The sequence below is a fragment of the Dendrobium catenatum genome, unplaced genomic scaffold (genome assembly GCF_001605985.2).
Source record: "Dendrobium catenatum unplaced genomic scaffold, ASM160598v2 fragScaff_scaffold_325, whole genome shotgun sequence".
In the NCBI taxonomy this organism is placed as follows: domain Eukaryota; kingdom Viridiplantae; phylum Streptophyta; class Magnoliopsida; order Asparagales; family Orchidaceae; genus Dendrobium; species Dendrobium catenatum.
In genome coordinates, this window is record NW_021318787.1 from 2,278,261 (window position 1) to 2,291,318 (window position 13,058).

Sequence of the window (13,058 nt, forward strand, 5' to 3'; positions counted from 1 at the left end):
TCATATCGGCCTGGACGATCTCAGGATCGGCCGGGTCGATCTATTCAAAAACCTTAGTTACTCCTGGAAGATAAATATCGGCCAGCTTGAATTCAGGGCGATGCTCTGGACGATTTTCTTTTAATTTCTACTGATCGACCGGGATGATCATGCTATCGTCCTAGACGATTAAGCCAATTTTAAATCGTCGAGCTTGCATTCAGGGCGATGCTCTGGCCAATCTTCTGAGATTTTTACTGATCGGCCAGGATGAAGACCATATCGGCCTAGACGATATTGTCGGCAACTTGCAATTAATGAGCTCCTTTGAAGCTCTTCTATTTAAGATCTCTTGTTCAACGTTTTGAATAATCTTTTGCTATTGTCTTGACCTGAGAAGACCTTGAGGAGAGAAAGAGAGAGAGGGAGAGAGAGAGGATCTTGTGAGGGGGGGCTTGTGAGGGGATTCACAAGGGTTGCTTCAAGGATCGCTCTACTTTTTCTTCGTCTAGAGTTTCTCATCCATGGAAGGGTCGGTAGAGGTTAGGATTCAGCATCTGATTTTGGTTCTCTGCCATCTTCAGGAGGAAGCAAAAGGAGATAGGTTCTCTGCCTTGCCGGAGTGGCAAAAAGAGGTTCTTTGAAAAGGCTTCTCCGCCTAGCTATGGGGGCTAAAGGAGAGTCACAATTGTAGTGCAATCTTGGAGGGCGCCTCCGAGGAGTGTGTTGAGTCTAGAAAATAGGTTGTTAGAACTAAGTTAATGTCATAAAGCTACCAAGAGGGGGGGGGGTGAAATGATATTTAAAATTTTTCCCTCTTTTGATAAGTTTAACCGAAATTAAAATTTAATGAATTTTTATAAAAAGTTTTTCAACCACAATTTTAAAATACTAAATTAAATGCGGAAAATAAAAAGCAGTAAAATAAAAGGACACACGATTTATAGTGGTTCGGTCTAAACCTAACCTACATCCACTAATACCAACAGTGTCTCTCCTTCTGCACTAATACCAATAGTGTCTCTCCTTTTGCACCCACAGCAAGGCGGAGAAGCCTTTACAACCACTCTTTTCACTACTACCCGGTGCGACAGAGAACCGTCATCCATTTACACTTTTCCTAGTGTTGGCAGAGAACCGTCGTCCTTTTACACTTTCCCTAGTATTGGCAGAGAACCGTCATCTTTTTACACTCTCCTAGTGAAATCAAAGAACCCTTCGTCCTTTCACACTCTCCTAGTGTGGCCAGAGAACCCTTCATCTTTTCACACTCTTCTATTATGGGCAGAGAACCCTTCGTCTTTTCACACTCTCCTAGTGTGGGCAGAGAACCCTTCGTCTTTTCACACTCTCCTAGTGTGAGCAGAGAACCCTTCATCTTTTCACACTCTCCAAGTGTGGGCAGAGAACCTGATCTCCTTAACAGATCTTCTCACTAGAAATCTAGAAGGAAGAAAGAAAAGAGTGAAGTAATCCCAAATCACAAGTAGAGATTCTTACCTTTGAACACCAAGTGAAGCCCTCACGCTCCAGTGGTAGGAATCCTCTTTCGAATGCTCTCTCATACTCTCTCCTTAACTTTTCTTTCAATAGGCTCGAAGATCAAATGGAAAAAAGATTGGGTGGCAGTATAATTTGAAGTAAATATACAAAAGACAGGAAAAACTGCCCAAAAACTGCAAGTTTTCAATTCTGTACGCAGTGGATCGTCCCGTACGATCGTGGATCATCTTGGATGATTTTACTTAAAGTGTCGGAAACGATCCTAATGTATATTTGTATGAACTATGTTCGTCTGGTACGAAACAGTTATTATATAAGTCGGTTCCCAAAACTCTATAGGACGTAACCAACTAACGTAAGTCGGTTCAGTTCGTCCTGGGACGAACAGATTTCATCATGGGATGATTTTATATAGATTAATTTTGTCCTGTACGATCTCATAAAGAGAGCTTCGTCCAGGGACGAAAATTAAATTCTTCTTGTACGATCTCATACAGAGAGTTTCGTCCCGGTACGAACCTTATTTTTCATCTGGACGAACAATGCAAGTGAGAATCCCGAGAAGTTCGTCCCGGGATGAATATTAAATTCATCCTGGACGATTAGGACTTAGAAAATTTTCTCCTTGCCTGTTCAATCCATTGCTCTCCTGAGGGGTTAATTGACATGATCGTCCCGTACGAACCAGGTTCGTCCCATACTATTAGTTCACAAAAATTGTCCCCTAAGAGTGTGTGTTGTGATTTTTCACTCAATTACAATCACTTTCTTTCATTTAAAAACTTATGATTTATAAATGAATAGTTTGAAGTCTTCATCACTTGGAGTTGAATTTCCTGAAATGTTAGTACACACTAGAGCAAAAATAAAACTTCGAACAAGTGTTAGGAGATATATAAAAACAATAATATTTAAAATCATCAAAATAATACAAGTTGCAAGAATGTAAAACATACAAATAACAACTCTCTCTACAATCTTCCCCTTTTTGATGATGGCAAAACAATTATTGTTTGTAGGGTTTCAAATTCTAAGTATCTCCTAAACTCCTCCTGAATTGATGAACTCATGAAAATAAGGAGGTATTAGAATTAAAAAATTTTGTTTTTCAAAAATTTTAAACAACTAAAAATAACACAAAAGGCAAAACAACAAAACAAAAAAAATTCCAAACACACATACAAAAATCAAACACTACGAAAACATACGCAACAAATAATTTCTCCCCCTTTTTGACAACATCAAAAAGTGAAGAAGAAAAGAATGTTAGAAATGTAAGCAGAAGTATGAAATCCATTTGATATTTTAATCTTGAAAGTGATTGAAATAAGATATGCAAATAAAATTAAAAAACTTTAGAAAAACATAAAATTTCATATAATTTAAGAAGTGATATAACTTAGAAAATAAAAAGAATTTTTCAAGGGCATGTGTCAATTTATACATGAAGATAAAGAGAATCATTGCACTAAGGATGAATAAAAAATTTTATATTTCAAATTTCAATATAAATTATAAATGAACATTAGATCAATTTGAATTAAGATATTAAAAGAGTCTGGAAAGAAGTAATTACCACATGTGGTGCTTTGCACATCTTTTTCAATTTTTATGGCACACTTTTGTGCATCTCTCCCCCCCTTTTTTTTTACTTTGGGCTTATTTTGTGCCTCTTTTTGTCATTGCAAATTTTTTGTAGAATTCTTTTGATTTTTGTACATTTTTACAATTCTCAAGAGTATTTGAATTCTTTCCAAAATCAATAATCTAGAATTTCAAATTTTTCTAAGTGCATAAATATTAATTGAAAAGAAAAATATAAAATAAGAAAATATCTAAATTGCAATAATAATATTAAAGATAATGAAGTCTAAAGAAGAGACATGGAATTGAAAATTCTAATAATATCAAGTTATAAGCATTTCTTACATTTAGAAAAATTATATTTTCTAATAAAATTAATTTTAATTTACAAAATTAAATAAAGCACTATTAAGATAAAAATAAAAAAAAGGAATGTCATAAAGTTTAACACACATTTCTAAAATATTTAACAACAAAACATTGAAACTTATATTGATATCGGGTAAAACTATTACAAATTAAACTTTTTGATATCAATAGAAACATAACTAAAGCATGGAAAAAACAACACACAAAAAGAAATCACTAACACATGAACAATAATGAAACATAGAACAAACATAGAACAAACATTGAACAAACACTGAACAAATCATTCTAAAGGACCCTGATCTGGAGGAGGAGGTGGTGCTGCACCAAAGAAGTTGAAGTAACTTCTCATCGTGAACATGTTGGAATTAATGGCATTTATTTTTTCACGCATATATCCCATATCCTGATTGTACTGACAATCTTGCTGCTGCAGGTGAGTTTCAATTTGATCAAATCTTTGATCAAAAAGAGCCTCTAAATTTTCAAATCTTTGAACCAAATCCTCATAATTTGGTCCAGCAGCATGTGAAGGTCTAGCTTCTTCTTATGTTTTACTTAGAACTACATGAGTTCTGCTGGGCTCGTCCTTATTGAAGATAGCCCTAAAGGATGCGTCGTTGTAGTATAGTGGTTCTTCAAAGTCTTATTCAGGATGAGTTAAATCATACTTATTTTCCAAAATATAAGCAATCAGATATCCTAAGGCTATGTTCTTCTTCCTTTTATGATCAATATGACAAATTTCTGAGAGACCATAAATGTAGCCAATTAGGAGTTAGGTCTCATCTATAGATTATCTAGTCATAATCAAGTGGGTAACAGTAGAAAGAAGAGGAGTGATGTTGATTCTATCACAAGCTTTAGGGATAATGGAAGTTCTTAGAACGTGATGGATGATATGGGCTTCACGCAATAAAGTTGAAACTTTAGGTTGATGATCCTTAACTATTATTCCTCTAATCACCCTATTAACTTCAGTCCAGTCAAAATTTATGGTGGTTAAGGTATGTGCTCTTAAGCCTTCAGTCCTTAGGTTTAGGAAGATACCAAAATCATCTATAGTGATTTCAGCTTTCTTTTTGAAAACAAAAGAAGTGATGACAGAATGGTCGGAGTTGAATGACATGTTTGCCAAGAAATAGTGAAAGGTTTCTCTATTGTAGAAATGGACTAGAGTGAGGATTAAACTAAATTGGGTAGAGGCAAACAAGTGCATTACCTTAAAAGTTAGTTGATCCTATAGGAGAACTCTAGATGGGGTGATTTTTGCAGAGGCAAACCTAGGAAAAGATTCTTCATTGGCTCTAGACAGGAAGTTTTCGGATGTGTTTCTTGGAGGGCCCTTAGCTAATGTCTTTTGGCGCTTGCTAGAACTTTCCATTGAAGGATTTGAAGAGTGGAAAGGTTTGAAAGAGATGTGTGAAAGTGACTGTTCAGTAAAAACTGCCATTATTTAAAGAAGAACGACTGCTCGTACCAGACAAAATTTTCGTTCGTCCCGTACGAATTAAATTCGTCCCGTACAAAAATATTTTGTATGGACGAATTAATGAGTTTAAAAAATAATGACTTTTCGTAAACACATAATTTTCAAAGCGTCCTTTCGTACAGACTTTTGACCAAGACGATCGTACATACGAACACGTGTTCGTACAGACGATAAAAAATTTAACTCTTTTTAATGGCAGTTAAAAACATTCCCCTGCCATGAACCGACATGAGTTCGTCTGGACGAACCAAAGGTTTGTAAGGACAAAGTTTATAATAAAAATTGTCTTATCCATTCAACTGCTGTATTCAATCGTCCCGTCGTTTGGAAAATATTTCGTCCCGGACGATCGTGATGATCGTACAGATGAAATACATTAAAAACTGCTCTTAAGACGGTTTGAAATCACGCAGTTAGTAATTTTACACACATCGTCTCGTACGAAAAAGTTTCGTCCCGGATGATGATGACCACAAATTTTTCATTTTCACACTCAAAATAAAAACGAATAAACATAAATGAGACACTTAAATACACATCAAAAATAAACACTACAACAAAACAAAACAAAAGAAAAATACAATTAACACACAAATAAAAACAAAATATCAATTTTGTAGAAAATATTTTTATCTATGCATTTAAATCAATCACTCCAAGCCTAGTTCTTAATGTACTGAAAGTATCAAAGGCTAAAAGTTTTGTGAAAATGTCTGCAAGTTGATTTTTGTTGAAACATGGTTAAGTTCAATTTCTCCCTTGGATACATGATCCCTTATGAAATGATATCTTATGTCAATGTGTTTGGTTCTTGAATGTTGAATAGGATTTTTTGAAATGCAAATAGCACTAGTATTATCACAATAAATTAGTATAGTGCCTATAGTTAATCCTAAATCAATTAACTGTTGTTTTAACCAAAGTACTTGTGCTACACAACATTCTAGTGCAATGTATTCTGCTTCTGCAGTAGATATGGCCAATGAATTTTGTTTTCTACTAGACCATGAAACTAATGAATTTCCAATGAATTAACATTTTTCAGAAGTGCTTTTCTTATCCACTCTACAGCCTGTAAAATCAGAGTCTGAATAACCAATAATTTCAAATGAAGAGCTAAACTTTGGATACCAAATTCCTAAGTTCTGAGTTCCTAGTAAGTATCTTAAAATCCTTTTCACTGCTGTCAAATGTGATTCTTTTGGATCAGATTAAAATCTAGCACACAAGCAAACACTAAACATGATATCTGGTCGGCTAGCAGTCAAGTAAAGTAATGATCCAATAATCCCTCTAAATTTCTTTTGATCAACATATTTTCTCTTAGGGTCCTTATCTAACTGAACTGAGGAACTCATTGGTGTACTAACAAGTTTAGCATTGTCTATTTCATATTTTTTGAGGATGTCCTTAACATATTTAGATTGACTAAGAAATATATCTTCCTCAAGTTGCTTAATGCTAAAGCCTAGAAAGTAATTTAAGTCTCCCATTAAACTCATCTCAAATTCAATACTAATTATTTTAGAAAAATCATCACAAAGATTTTTATTTAAAGATCCAAAAATAATATCATCCGCATAAATTTGAACAATGAGTATATCCTTTCCAAATTTCTTTAAAAAGAGAGTTGTATCCACACTTCCTTTTTCAAAAGATCTTTCAAGTAGGAAGGTGCTTAACCTCTCATACCAAGCCCTAGGTGCTTGTTTTAGTCCAAATAATGCCTTTTTTAATTTGAAAACATGATTTGGGTATTTAGAATTTTCAAAACCTGGAGCTTGTTCTACAAAAATTTCCTCTTCAATTACCCCATTTAAAAAGGCACTTTTCACATCCATTTGAAACAATTTGAAACCTTTAGAACAAGCAAAGGCTAACAACACCCTAATTGCTTTAAGTCTAGCTACAGGGGCAAAAGTCTCCTCAAAATAAATTCCTTCAATCTGATTATACCCCTTAGAAACTAATCTAGCCTTATTTTTAATGACTATTCCCGAGTCATTCATTTTATTTTTGAATACCCACTTAGTTCCAACTATGCTTTGATCTTTTGGCCTTGAAGTTAATTCCCAAATTTTATTTCTTACAAATTGATTCAACTCTTCTTGCATGGAAAAAATCTAAAATTCATCTGAAAGTGCTTGATCAATATTAGTGGGTTCTATAGTTGAAATAAAGGCTAAATAAATGACTTCCTTTCTTAATTCATGTCTAGTTCTAACACCTTCACTAGGTTCACCTATAATCAATTCTCTTGGGTGGTTTTTAGAAAATCTCAAATCTCTAGGCAAAGGGTTTTCTATCTCCAAATTCTCTTCCATATTTTCTTCCAAGTTTATTCTATCAATCTTTTGGGAATTATCCTCAATCTCAATTTCAATAACATTTGGCTCTTCCAAATTTCCAGATTCATCAAATACAACATGGGTGGTCTCTTCAATAACCAAAGTTCTTTTGTTGAACACCCTATAAGATTTTTCAACACTTGAATATCCAACAAAAATTCCTTCATCTGATTTTGGATCAAAATTTCCTAAGGCAGATTTTCTATTGTTATGAATAGACACCTTGCAACCAAAAACATGCAAATGTGACAAATTAGGGGTTCTTCCCTTTAGCAATTCATAGGGTGTTTTATTTAAATTGGATCTCACATTCACCCTATTCAGAACATAACCTGCATTGCTAACTACCTCAGCCCAAAAATATCTAGGAAGTGAGTATTCTGCCAACATAGCTCGGGCGGCTTCTATTAATGTTCAATTTTTCCTTTCGACTACCCCATTTTGCTGCGGGGTTCTAAGTGCAGAAAAATTGTGATCAATTCCTTTCTCTTTACAAAAATCTTCAAATCTCTCATTTTCAAATTCTCCTCCATGATCACTTTGTATAGAAATAATTTCACACCCTAATTTCCTTTGAATCCAAGTTGAAAAATTTCTAAATTCCTCAAATGATTCACTTTTATGAAATAGAAATCTAACCCAAGTGAATCTAGAGTAATCATCCACTATAACAAATCTGTATACCTTCCCTCCTAGACTTACAGTTCCAACTAGTCCAAAAAGATCCATGTGTAAGATTTCCAAAGATTTACTAGTCCTAAGATCCTTATTGGACTGAATAGAGGACTTTACTTGGTTGCCTAATTGACATGCATCACAAAGGTGATCCTTATTAAAGTCTAGCTTAGGTATACCTCTCACTAAATTCTTTTGGGTAATCTTTCTAAGGTTTTTCATGCTAGAATGACAAAGTCTCCTATGCCAAAGCCATGACTCAACAGAAATAATTTTTAAACAAAAGGCAGTTGGAGTATGAATGCAATTTAAATCTAGCATATAAACATTGCTTATCCTTTTTCCATTCAGTACATCTATACCATTTATGCTTAATATGCAACTAGTAGGAAAAAATTTTACACTATAGCCCTTATCATATAGCAGACTTATACTTAGTAAATTATGCTTTAATCCTTCAACCAACAACACATTGTCAATAAAAAAGTTTTTCAAGTTTCCAATCATACCTGATCCAATCACCTTCTTTGTGGTGTTATCTTCAAGTGTCACCTTGCCTCCACTTCTGACTTCCAGCATTATGAATTGAGTCGTATGTCCAGTCATATGCTTTGAACATCCACTATCCAGGTACCGTATGCTTCCACGAGGTCTTGTGTAAGAGCGACCCTGCAAAAATATCAAATTTTAGACCTTGGAACCCAAACAAGTTTGGGTTCACCTTTTAGCTAATCAGATGCATGTATGATATGTCTAAGTTTATGCATCTTAGGTCTCCACACTAAATGAGATTTCATCTTTAAAGTACAGGTGTGTGTTATATGTCCAACTAATCCATAATTATTACATTTAACATTAGGAAAAATATTCCTAAGTCTTCTACCATTTGTTTGTCTTCTAAGGGATTCCACATATTTAGGATAAAATTTAGGATTTGTAAAATCTTCAAGTTTGGGGGAATCCTATTATCATTTAGAGCTTTTATTGTCAACTTATAAAATGAATTCATGCCTTCCAAGATTCAATTTGTATAATTGATTTGATATGTTTTGCTCTCTGATTCATCCTTAAATTTTTTAAATTCTTTTTCAAGATCAGCATAGAATGATTTTAGAATCTCATGATTTTTATTCAGATCATCATATTCATAAAGTAATTTCATGTGGTTGTCATCTATTAAAGCATGATCTTTCCTAAGGATTTTATGTTCTTTTTTAAGCTCTTCCAATTCTAAACTTACACTAGCATGCATCTTTTTCAGAAACTTCAAACAATTCATCATAACTTAAGTCATATACCTCTTCTTGATCTGATTGATCAAGACTATCTGCCATCAAGCAAAGATTAGTGACTTCTTCTTCCTTTTTAGTCTCTGATGAATCTGAAGCTGAGTCTGCCCAAAAAGCTCTTTGAAATTTCTTCTTGCCCTTCTATATAGTTGGTTTCTCCTCTACCTTTTCCTTGTTAGGAGTGGCTTTGAGTTTTGGGCAATCCGTCTTGATATGACCTGGTTTCCTGCATTCATAACAAATCACTTCATTAGAAACCTTGTCATTTCTGTTAAACTTACCTCTATTCCATTGATGGCGTCTCTTCTGCTTCCTCTTCAAAAAACTTCTGAATTATCTAATCATTAATGCAATATCATCTTCATCCTCAGGTTGTGAGTGTTCACTCTCAGACTCTTCCACTTTTAGTGCTATATTCTTCTTCTTTCGTGGTTGACATGCATCAATCTTTCTTTGACTAACCCCTCGGTCGTACGTAATGAGTGAACCAAGAAGATTGTCGATAGAATAAATGTTTAGATCTTTAGACTCTGTAATTACAATAATTTTAACATCATAAGCAGTAGGTAAACAACGAAGAATCTTATTAACCATTTCAGCATTCGTTAGTTCCCTACCAAGTGCATGCAAAGAGGTGACAATTTATGTGAATCTTGTGTACATATCAGAAATGGATTCATTTGGTTTCATGTGAAATAATTCATAGTCATGTAACAAGATATTAAGTCTTGATTGCTTAACCTCATTAGTTCCCTCATAAGTTATACAAAGTCTATCCCATATGTCCTTTCCACTTTTACATGTGGAAACCCGCATGTAGTCTTCGGATTTTAAAGCACAAAAGAAACTATTTAAGCATTTAGCATTTAGTTGTGCTAAGTCTCATTCTTTTATAGTCCAATCTGCAAAAAGTGTTTCTACCCTAACTCCATCAACTAATCTAGTTGGTTTTGTATAACCTTCTTGGACTAAGATCCACATACGATAATCAAGTGACTGTAAGAAAGTAGACATGCGTGTTTTCCAAAAATCAAAAGGTATATTGTCAAACAATGGAGGTCTAGTAATAGAGTAACCCTCAGGTGTATTTCAATTTCCAAATATAGCCATCTACGGTAATCAAAAAGTAGTTTAAACTTATGATTTTGAAACGGAGCTCTGATACCACTTATTGAGTCTAGTAAATAGGTTGTTAGACCTAAGTTAATGTCACAAAGCTACCAAGAGGGGGGGTGAATTCATATTTAAAATTTTTTCCTCTTTTGATAAGTTTAACCAATATTAAAATTTAATGAATTTTTATAAAAAGTTTTTCAACCACAATTTTAAAATACTAAATTAAATGCAGAAAATAAAAAGCAGTAAAATAAAAGGACACACAATTTATAGTGGTTCGGTCTAAACAAGACCAACATCAACTTCCTAGAGGCACCCTATGAGTATTGCACTAATACCAATAGTGTCTCTCCTTTTGCACCCACAGCAAGGCAGAGAAGCCTTTACAACCACTCTTTTCACTACTACCCGACGCGGCAGAGAACCGTCGTCCTTTTACACTTTCCCTAGTGTTGGCTGAGAACCGTCATCCTTTTACACTTTCCCTAGTGTGCCAGAGAACCGTCATCTTTTTACACTCTCCTAGTGAGGGAAGAGAACACTTCATCCTTTCACACTCTCCTAGTATGGGCAGAGAACCCTTCATCTTTTCACACTCTCCTAGTGTGGGCAGAGAACCCTTTGTCTTTTCACACTCTCCTAGTGTGGGCAGTGAACCCTTCATCTTTTCACACTCTCCTAGTGTGGGCAGAGAACCCTTCGTCTTTTCACACTATCCAAGTGTGGGCAGAGAACCCGATCTCCTTGACAGATCTTCTCACTAGAAATCTAGAAGGAAGAAATTAAAGAGTGAAGTAATCCCAAATCATAAGTAGAGATTCTTACCTTTGAACACCAAGTGAAGCCCTCACGCTCCAGTGGTAGGAATCCTCCTTTAAATGCTCTCTCACACTCTCTCCTTAACTTTTCTTTCAATAGGCACGAAGATCAAATGGCAAAAAGATTGGGTGGCAGTATATTTTGAAGTATATGTACAAAAGACAAGAAAAACTGCCCAAAAACTACAAGTTTTGAATTCTGTACGCAGTGGATCATCCTGTACGATTGTGGATCATCCTGGACGATTTTACTTAAAGTGTCGGAAACTATCCTAATGTATATTGGTACGAACTATGTTCGTACACGCTCATCCTCCCACACGAACTATGTTCGTCCGGTACAAAATGGTTATTACATAAGTCGGCTCCCAAAATTCTACTGGATGTAACCAATTGACGTAAGTTAGTTCAGTTCATCCTGGGACGATTTTATACAGAGCGTTTTATCTAGGGACGAAAATTAATTTCGTCCTGTACGATCTCATACAGAGAGTTTCGTCCACGGACAAAAATTAAATTCATCCTGTACGATCTCATACAGAGAGTTTCGTCCCAGTATGAACTTATTTTTCATCTAATGAACAGTGCAAGTGAGAATCCCGAGAAGTTCATCCCGGGACGAATATTAAATTCATCCTGGATAATTAGGACTTAGAAAATTTTCTCCTCGCCTGTTCAATCCATTGCTCTCCTGAGGGGTTAATTGACATGATCGTCCCGTACGATCAATTCACAGAAATTGTCCCTTAAGAGTGTGTGTTGTGATTTTTCACTCAATTACAATCACTTCCTTTCATTTAAAAACTTATGATTTACAAATGAATAGTTTAAAGTCTTCATCACTTGGAGTTGAATTTTCTGAAATGTTAGTACACACTAGAGCAAAAATAAAACTTCCAACAAGTGTTAGGAGATATATAAAAATTATAATATTTGAAATCATCAAAATAATACAAGTTGCAAGAATATAAAACATGCAAATAGCAACTCTCTCTACAGAGTGGACGTAGGTCGAGTTGACCAAACCACTATAAATCTCTGTGTTCTTATTTTTGCTTCCGTATTTTAAATTTTCCCACTTATTTTTCTTGTGGTGTGATTTTGGTTTATGAGATTTTACTTCTTTATGAAAAGAATGTTTTTTTAAATACCAATTCACCCCTCCCCCTCTTGGTTAGCTTGGGCCAGTTCTATAGTGCTTAACATCCCTAACGAACATTCAATTGATATCAGAGCGGAATTCATAAAAAATTAGTTTGAAAACTTTTTAAATTTTGATCCATGGCTAACCTTGGGAATCGTAACACTACGGAAGGGTATTCTATTACCCAACCTCCCCTGTTTGATAACCTACCTTTTGATTTTAGGAAATCCCACATGTCAACATTTTTATAATCTACTGATTACCGCATTTGGATGCTTATCAAAGAAGGTTATTCTCCACCTTCTCGTGAAATTAATAGTGTTAAAACTGAAATTTCTTTTACTGAATGGACTTTCGATGAAAGAGATTTAGCCCAATTAAATGCAAAATGTTTGAACTTTTTTTTTGTCCTTTAAAATCTGGGGATTACATGCGTGTCTCCACTTGCAAAATGTGTATAAAAATTTGGGATAAATTATGTATCACTTATGAAGGAACCAATGAAGTAAAATAATCTCGTTTGAAAATTCTCTTGCATGACTACGAACTTTTTCGTATGAAACCTCATGAATCAATTTATGACATGTATACTAGGTTTACCCAGATTGTTACTTCATTGCATGCCTTAGGAAGGGAACTTTCAAATTTTGAAAAAGTAAACAAAATTTTGAGATGCTTGCCTTTATCTTTTGATACTAAAATCATTGCTATAATTGAATCTAATGATTTGAATACGTATTC